Raw genomic sequence first — 9,296 nt, forward strand, 5'->3', positions numbered from 1 at the left:
TTTGAATTTGTTTATGACTCAGTCAGTCACACTAATCATTCCAAGGGATTGAGAATGCCATTGAGAATTTTTAAACTATCTTTTCCCATGGAGTCTACTGATGAGGCCCTCTCTTCAAGTGAAAAACAAATTGGGAAATAACTTTGTTCATATTCTTCACTACCCAAAAGCACTATGACTTCATAAAAGACTACAAACACCAAGAGCTCAGTGTTGATATTCTCTTGGGATGAATTGGCTAACCATATGAAGCAAGAAACTTTTAATATGAAAAAAAAATTATGCTGATCCCCACAGGTTCCATCACAGGTGTCCAACTAACTGAAAAAGGAAAGGGCTAAAATGAAAGCATTGCATATATAAGCACTCAAAATTAACATATTGCAGTGCTTTTGGTGGTGAATAACAAGTGTGAATTATGCAAAACACCCTTCAAGACAGTTGATACAATATGCATTGGTATAGGCAATCCCAACATTTCCTGCTTTTGGTCTGAGTCAGGGACTTTATGTGTAATATCTGTAAACATTTTACAATAAGAAAACATGAGAATGGCAAGAAATATTATTACAATGTGTAGATCATTTGTATTTACAACGTTGATCGAATTGTTTCCATTCTATCTTATTTAGTTCAAAGTTCTGTAAAGGATTTAAGTCAAATGAGCACAATGAAAAGTGCATTTAAATTTTATACTTAGAAGATAAGCTAAGGAAATGTTAGTTTTGGGGTTTATGACTATCATAATATTATCAGTACTTTGCTGATTAATGTTAAGCTCTTTACTTGGGGATGTCTATCATTAATCTACTTTTTAAATTCATAGAATTACTGAGAAGGAAAATTTTCACCTGAGTAAGCAAGTTGTGCAGCTTCTTTTTAACATAAAAAAGTCAGATACATAATGGCTTCTGTGCCAGGCACTGAAAGTTTACATGTGTCAGTAGAGACATCAATTTTGGCAGCTGTGTCCAGAATGTCTGACTGTGAAGCACAAATTTGGAGGAATCTCCTACCTTGTCTAGGAAATGTGGGTAATTGCCTATCCAGTACCTTGCTTATCAACCATTTTGACTCTGTATTCCATAAGTCAAGGTAAAAGGACTTTATATTCTAGTGAACAGTTTTCACACATTTGTAGCAAACTCAAGGTAAAGATTGACTTTTGCCCATCATCTTCCTTGGAGGAGATTCAGAGCATTGTCTTGACATGATGTGTCTCTCTATCACAAAAAGCTTTTTTTTTTTAATTAAAATATCTTAACTGCCATATTATCAAGATCTCTGTAGTGTATGAGAACTACCTAGCTGTCTAAAGTCTATCTAAATATAAAAATATTGCATGTTTATTGTTAGTTATCCTAAGCTTAAGCTGCAAAACATATTCAGCGATTAATGTTAGGCTTATTCCTGTAATTAAGTGCATCAATTCTGAGCATGACTACAGTGGTAGTTTGGAATGCACTAAAGGATTTGATCATTTATAAGGTAAATTAATTTCAACATGAAGTTCTTATTATGAGCAGTTTATAGTAGTAGCTTTTATAGGTATTGAAGCTCAAAATAAGGATTTTAAATTCAAGCTTTCTTATTATCAAATTAAACATTTAATCATGGGCATAGTATATAAGGAGACAAGCCACTTAACTGAACATGAAAATAGGCACAGAAAAGAAACGAAAATAGTCACTCGATCAATTAAAGGGAAAAGAATAATTATAATTTGCCAAAACTGTTTTCCAGGAAACAATAAAGAAGTCGTAGTAGCCAGCTTGACTTTGACATGGGAAGGGGTTCCAGTTCTATATTAATAGAATGCAAAAAACTTGATCTTCCCAGAGATAAAGAAAAATAAATCCTCTTTTAGCAAGCAGGCACTTCTTCAAAGTTCTAATGGATTGGGCAATAGCAGTGTCTAAATCACTGACCTTGGGAAAGGATTTTCTTGGGGAAATAACAAAGATATGTTGTTGTTTATCTAAATTATTTAACAACTTAGATCTTACAAAAATCATTACCAACCTAAGAAATTCCAGACTATTGTCATCTTCATATTCTAAATGTAGATACAATATTCTACCTTTTTTTCCTTTACCACGTAATTACCATTTGTTCACACCCTAACACTACACAGAAGAGAAATGAGAGACAAGAGTGAGACAGAGATTCCTTAATACTTTTTCTTTCATCCTTGACCATCAACAAACTGCAACCAACCTTCTTATAAGATGAAAAACTGGGGAAAAAATCTACCACACCTCTCACAGGAATGAGAAAATTGTACTCTACAGAAAGCTTCCTGCTGTGTGGAGGCAACAATGTGTTTGGAGACCCAAAGAAAATAGGGATATTGGTCAAGTCTTGGGAGAGCTGGTTCTTTCATTCAGTGTTCAATCCTTTTGGGAACATCTGTGACCAGACAGCTACTAGCCTACCTGATGTAATCATTGATGCTAGAACACCAACGTCTATCATCTTTGAAGTTGTCTTGGAGGAAGATTTTGAGGAAACACCTGTACTGGGCAGGAATCTGGAAGAGATGTTGATCTTACCATCTTTGAGAAGAATATTGTCAGGATCATATTAACTTAATGGTGTCTGGTGCTTTTGTTCTGAAAATCCACAATGTTTTAAAAGTAACATTCTAGGGACATTATTGTATTTATGTATGTTTAAAATTTGTGGTGTGCACAAAGCATCTAATATTGGTTCTGCTCTATGCATTAGCATGTGAATGCCATCTGTTGATTAAGCCATTTTGGACTGCATAAAGAAACTGCAATAGTGGGTCATATCCCCAATTATAAATGGATTGCCTGTAACAAGAAATCAAGAAAACCAGGTTTCAAAAAAGATCCATTAGCTACTATAGAGATATTGATGTTTCTTCCATATAATTATAATTTTAACTTTGCTTAACGATACCATTTTAAGCATTTATAGCTCTTCTGGTTTGCCAAAATATGTATTTCCTGATACCTTTAAATCTTGTTTTACTCATTATAATTTCTCTGCTCCTTTTAAATGTGTTACTTGCAGTTAAGTTTAGAGTGCATCACTATGTCATATTACACATTAATTTTTCAAGTTGCTTTCTAGAAAAGTCTCATCATGACTGACAGAATAAATAGCTCATTTCATTTTCTGGGGTCCAGATCAAGGCCCCCAGGAATTTTTGTAATAATAAGGAATTTCCTCATATTTCTCTGATGAACTACATTCATGAGCTGTGTGCCATGTTCATGTCTCTCACGTATTCCAGGATATCTTCTTTTGAATTATCGTTAGAGTTAATATTATACTAAGGTGTTATGGAAAAATAAAACATAGAGACATCTATACAAATATATTGTCAGACAGAAAATGAAAAGCTATTTTCTAATTACTAAAATATAGATATCTTAGGGTTTTACTGCTATGAACAGACACCATGAATGAAACAACTCTAAAGAGAACAATTAATTTGAGCAGGCATTCTGTTCAGAGTTTCAGTTCATTATCATCAAGGTGGAACATGGCAGTGTCAAGGTATGCATAATGCAGAAAGATCTGAGAGTTCTACTACTTCATCTAAAGGTTGCTAGCAAACGATTCACTTCACAGCAGCTAGGATCCTCATCTTAAAGTCCATATTCACAGTAATACACCTAGTCTAACAAGGCCACAGGTACTCCAACAAGGTAACACCTCCTAATAGTGTCACTCCTTGGGGCAAAGATATTCAAACCACAAGTTAAAATAATATTATTCACATGAAACTACCTGTTATATCATCTGTGTCTCATACGGTTCTAATAAAAATTAATATTACTTTAGTGAGTCACTTCTCTATGGGTAGATTATCTATAAATACCTCAAGACATGGGTGTCTCAGCAAGACACATTACTATTTTACCTGTGGCAATCCCTAATTGTTGTAAAGATACATTTTGAAATAGCCAAGTTGGATTCTAGTAACCTTGTGAAAACATTGTTACATTTGCCCTGGCATTCACTAAGTCTTCAATGTTTTAAACCTACTTTTCCTTTTAACATATGCCCCTGATCATTTATTGCAGTTAGCCAAAATACTTATTTCCTGGTAACCTTAAAATATCCATTTCTATCCCCTGGAGTTGGATACACATCTATTACAAGCATCTATCACAGCACAATGGCATACATGTTCGATGGTGTGTCTCAAGATGACACACGGGCATACAGGGGAGATGAGGAATTTAAGCTTTATCTTCATTATTTCATCCTATGAACATTGTTCTGCACACACTTTCTTAGGTAAGTTTACTGTTGGTTATGTAAATAGTGGGAGATGTGATGATATAATGGGACTGTGTGAGGCAAAACATATCATTACAGATCATCTGGATGGAGGAGAAGAGGCAGGAGTATTATACAGAAACCAAAGTCAACTGTTTTGGCTGCAGTTACTGGTAACAAACTAAGGTAATCCTATCATTGATGAATAACAGAGGAATGAAGACAGACTACACTAGAGATTCTGTCTAAGGCAAAAGTACTGTGGCAGGACAAACATCTTTCTGTGCTCTTGTCAGGTGACATCTTTTAAGACATGTCTCCTTAACTTCTTTGACATGAGGTACTATAACCTGAAATTCTAAACCAAATGAGCATTTTTTTCTACTATCCTTTTTGGTTGGAATTTTTTTTCATAGCAACAAAAAATGAAGCACCACCCTATTAAGCTAATCTGAGATAAAAGTGTAAACGTCTGACATTTTTTTCCTCTCTCCCCTGAAAAAAATCAAAGACTGCATATCATCCATCATCAGTCACTCATTTATTTACCACCCCACAATACACAAGTAAACAGGCATATTATTAGTCCCCAATCATAGAAAGAAAAAGACTGCTGTTGAGGAAATGGTAATAGTTGCAAATGGAACTTTATGAATGTTCAGAGGATCATTTAAGATTTCTCTCAGAAAGTTTCTGAAATTTACAAAAAAAAAAAATTAAAATTATGGCACAATATAAAACATGCAACTTTCCAAGGTTTATTTCATTTTATTTCTCATTTATGTATGTTTATGAATATTCTTCTTAGATGTGTGAGTAAGCCAAAGATTACTGATGTATGTCACTCTCAATAAATCTACAGTTTCTTTCTTCCATGGCCATCCTGCAGCTTTGGATCTTCAGGTCTGGACCTTTCATATACTCCAGCAGATTATAAAGTAAATATGTGAAAGGAGAAAATCAAGGTTCTGGATCTATCTATGACTGCATAGTAGCTGAGCCACACCCATAACCCAAGGGAGAGCTCCCCAGCTGTGTCCTGGCTACCTCATTGAATGATTCAACAATCAAGTGGCAGAGCCAACATTCCTGTTCTGATGTCCTAGGGGCTATCTGATACACAATATTCAAAGCCATGACCAACTCTATTGTACTTGTAAGAAGAGATGCTGGTCATGTTCTTCCAAGTGTTATAACCAGGTAGAGATAGGGAAAAGATAGCTTTTTTGCTCTCATTACCTCGGACCAGCCCTCTTGCCTGCCATACTTGGTGGGAATGAAGGAAAATATTGGAAGCTCTCTGTGGCTCACACTACTGCATAATAAACAAACTGCATGGCCAGAGGTCATATAACCACATCATCACAGTCTACTCAATTTTGTTCACACCAACAGCATCAAGCTGACTGTGCTGATCATGTAAGGTACAGGTTCTTCTTTTCAGAGTCAATAAGTGCTAAGGAAATCTCTACTGTTCTCATGAGCACAGGAATAGTTCTCCAGCTTACTGAAATTAGTGAATAAATTTTTATTTCTTTTTTTATGATGTCTTTGTTTTTTAACAAAAGCCATTTCATATAAATTATTAAAACTCTGATTTGGAAATATTTAGTTGAAGCTATGATATTGTTATATAGTGTTATTCTCTTTCTTTTTTGATGTTACATTGTATTAGTAAAATTATAAAACTTTCAAATCCTGATTACAGCTTCCTCTCCCTCCACTATTCTCAGTCCCTCCCTCTTAGCTCTTCTCCTCCATTGGCCACACATCTTCTTGTCCTCAGAAATGAAGAGGCTTTCCATGCATATCAGTGTGTCTTTGAATGTCAAGTTGCAATATGATTAGCCACATATTTCTCTATTAAGACAGAAACAGCTTTCCATTTAGTGGAAATGTATCCAAATAAAGCTGATATAAGTTAATTTTCCTTGTAATTTCATTAACTTCTGTCACATTTATAAACGATGGGGCAGAAACACTGTTTGCAACTCTCAAATTCCTCAGTCCCTTTTCTCAATAATTTTCTGTGTTCATACAATATATGATAACTAGCTGGCTTTACTTTTATTCTAGAATTGTAACACTGAGAAATAAATATTACCTAAGGTACCTGTTCTGTAAATTGTTCCTTCAATTTTTTTTTTTAGTTCAATATATTTCAGTTTTGTAGAAAAAGGGCAGAAAGCCATAGGACCTTTGGAAAGATATAATTGAATAGCCATGGCTGTTTCATTTGTTTTGGTCTTGACTGTGAAAGACTGAAAAACTGTGTTCCATTCAAAGAACCCATTTAAGCAGGTAAGAGCAACTGGGGATTGCATAGTTGTGAGACTTGTGCATACACCCACATAACTTTTTTTTTATGGACACATACACATACGTTAAGCAATTTTAAGTTGATTCAAGTAAAGACTTTATGCCACCACTTCAATCTCATAACCTAAAATATAACGTTATGCCTATCAATTGCCAGCCAGGTAAATAGTGTATCATTTAGATTTTCGTCTTTATTTCAAAAAAGATCTGATCACTGCATCTATTTTTTTTCCATGAATGCACATTCTTTTGCTTGTGGATATTTAATTTTTCTTTTTTTTTTGTTTATTACGTATTTTCCTCAATTACATTTCCAATGCTATCCCAAAAGTCCCCCATCCCCCCCCCACTTCCCTAACCACCCATTCCCATTCTTTTTTTTTTTATAAAGAGATATTGACTATTTAATAATGAAATAATAAATCAATGAAACATGAAGAAAGGACATGGTCAAGTAATTCCTAGAACCTTAAATATAACATCCCATAACCTGAACCCATGCATAAACATAGAACTGAGTCAGGAGAGTAAATCTCAGGCAAATAGGAAGAACAATTACATATTTATGAGTTAAATAAAAAGTATAGAATGTTATATTACAAGTAAGAGTAGGAGTTTCTTTTTTTTAATATTTTTATTACATATTTTCCTCAATTACATTTCCAATGCTATCCCAAAAGTCCCCCATAGCACCCCCCACTTCCCTACCCACCCATTCCCATTCTTTTGGCCCTGGCATTCCCCTATATTGGGGCATATAAAGTTTGCAAGTCCAATGGGCCTCTCTTTCCATTGATGGCCGACTAGGTCATCTTTCGATACATATGCAGCTAGAGACAAGAGCTCCGGGGTTCTGGTTAGTACATCATGTTGTTCCAACAATAGGGTTGCAGATCCCTTTAGCTCCTTGGGTACTTTCTCTAGCTTCTCCATTGGGAGCCCTGTGATCCATCCAATAGCTGACTGTGAACATCCACTCCTGTGTTTGCTAGGCCCCGGCATCGTCTCACAAGAGACAGCTATATTTGGGTCCTTTCAGCAAAAACTTGCTAGTGTATGCAATGGTATCAACATTTAGAAGCTGATTATGGGATGGATCCCTGGATACGGCAGTCTCTAAATGGTCCATCCTTTCATCACAGCTACGAACTTTGTCTCTGTAACTCCTTCCCTGGGTGTTTTGTTCCCAATTCTAAGAAGGTGCACAGTGTCCACACTTTGGTCTTCATTCTTCTTGAGTTTCATGCGTTTAGAAAATTGTATCTTATATCTTGGGTATCCTAAGTTTTGGGCTAATATCCACTTATCAGTGAATACATATTGTGTGAGTTCTTTTTTGATTGTGTTACTTCACTCAAGATGATGCCCTCCAGGTCCATCCATTTGGCTAGGAATTTCATAAATTCATTCTTTTTAATAGCTGAGTAGTACTCCATTGTGTAAATGTACCATAATTTCTGTATCCATTCCTCTGTTGAGGGACATCTGGGTTCTTTCCAGCTTCTGGCTATTATAAATAGGGCTGCTATGAACATAGTGGAGCATGTGTCCTTCTTACCGGTTGGGACATCTTCTGGATATATGCCCAGGAGAGGTATTGCTGGATCCTTCGGTAGTACTATGTCCAATTTTCTGAGGAACCGCCAGACTGATTTCCAGAGTCGTTGTACAAGCTTGCAATCCCACCAACAATGGAGGAGTGTTCCTCTTTCTCCACATCCTCGCCAGCATCTGCTGTCACCTGAATTTTTGATCTTAGCCATTCTGACTGGTGTGAGGTGGAATCTCAGGGTTGTTTTGATTTGCATTTCCCTGATGATTAAGGATGTTGAACATTTTTTCAGGTGTTTCTCTGCCATTCAGTATTCCTCAGGTGAGAATTCTTTGTTCAGTTCTGAGCCCCATTTTTTAATGGGGTTATTTGACTTTCTGGAGTCCACCTTCTTGAGTTCTTTATATATATTGGATATTAGTCCCTTATCTGATTTAGGATAGGTGAAGATCCTTTCCGAATCTGTTGGTGGTTTTTTTTTGTCTTATTGATGGTGTCTTTAGCCTTGCAGAAGCTTTGCAGTTTCATGAGGTCCCACTTGTCAATTCTCGATCTTACAGCACAAGCCATTACTGTTCTATTCAGGAATTTTTCCCCTGTGCCCATATCTTCAAGGCTTTTCCCCACTTTCTCCTCTATAAGTTTCAGTGTCTCTGGTTTTATGTGAAGTTCCTTGATCCACTTAGACTTGACCTTAGTACAAGGAGATAGGAATGGATCGATTTGCATTCTTCTACATGTTAACAACCAGTTGTGCCAGCACCATTTGTTGAAAATGCTGTCTTTCTTCCACTGGATGTTTTAGCTACCTTGTCGAAGATCAAGTGACCGTAGGTGTGTGGGTTCATTTCTGGGTCTTCAATTCTATTCCATTGGTCTATTTGTCTGTCACTATACCAGTACCATGCAGTTTTTATCACAATTGCTCTGTAGTAGAGCTTTAGGTCCGGCATGGTGATTCCACCAGAGGTTCTTTTATCCTTGAGAAGAGTTTTTGCTATCCTAGGTTTTTTGTTATACCAGATGAATTTGCAGATTGCAGTTTCTAATTCGTTGAAGAATTGATTTGGAATTTTGATGGGGATTGCATCGAATCTATAGATTGCTTTTGGCAAGATAGCCATTTTTATTATGTTGATCCTGCCAATCCATGAGCATGGGAGATCTT

This window comes from Mus caroli, unplaced genomic scaffold, assembly GCF_978045245.1.
Source record: "Mus caroli unplaced genomic scaffold, Mus_caroli_1 scaffold_18, whole genome shotgun sequence".
Taxonomy (NCBI): domain Eukaryota; kingdom Metazoa; phylum Chordata; class Mammalia; order Rodentia; family Muridae; genus Mus; species Mus caroli.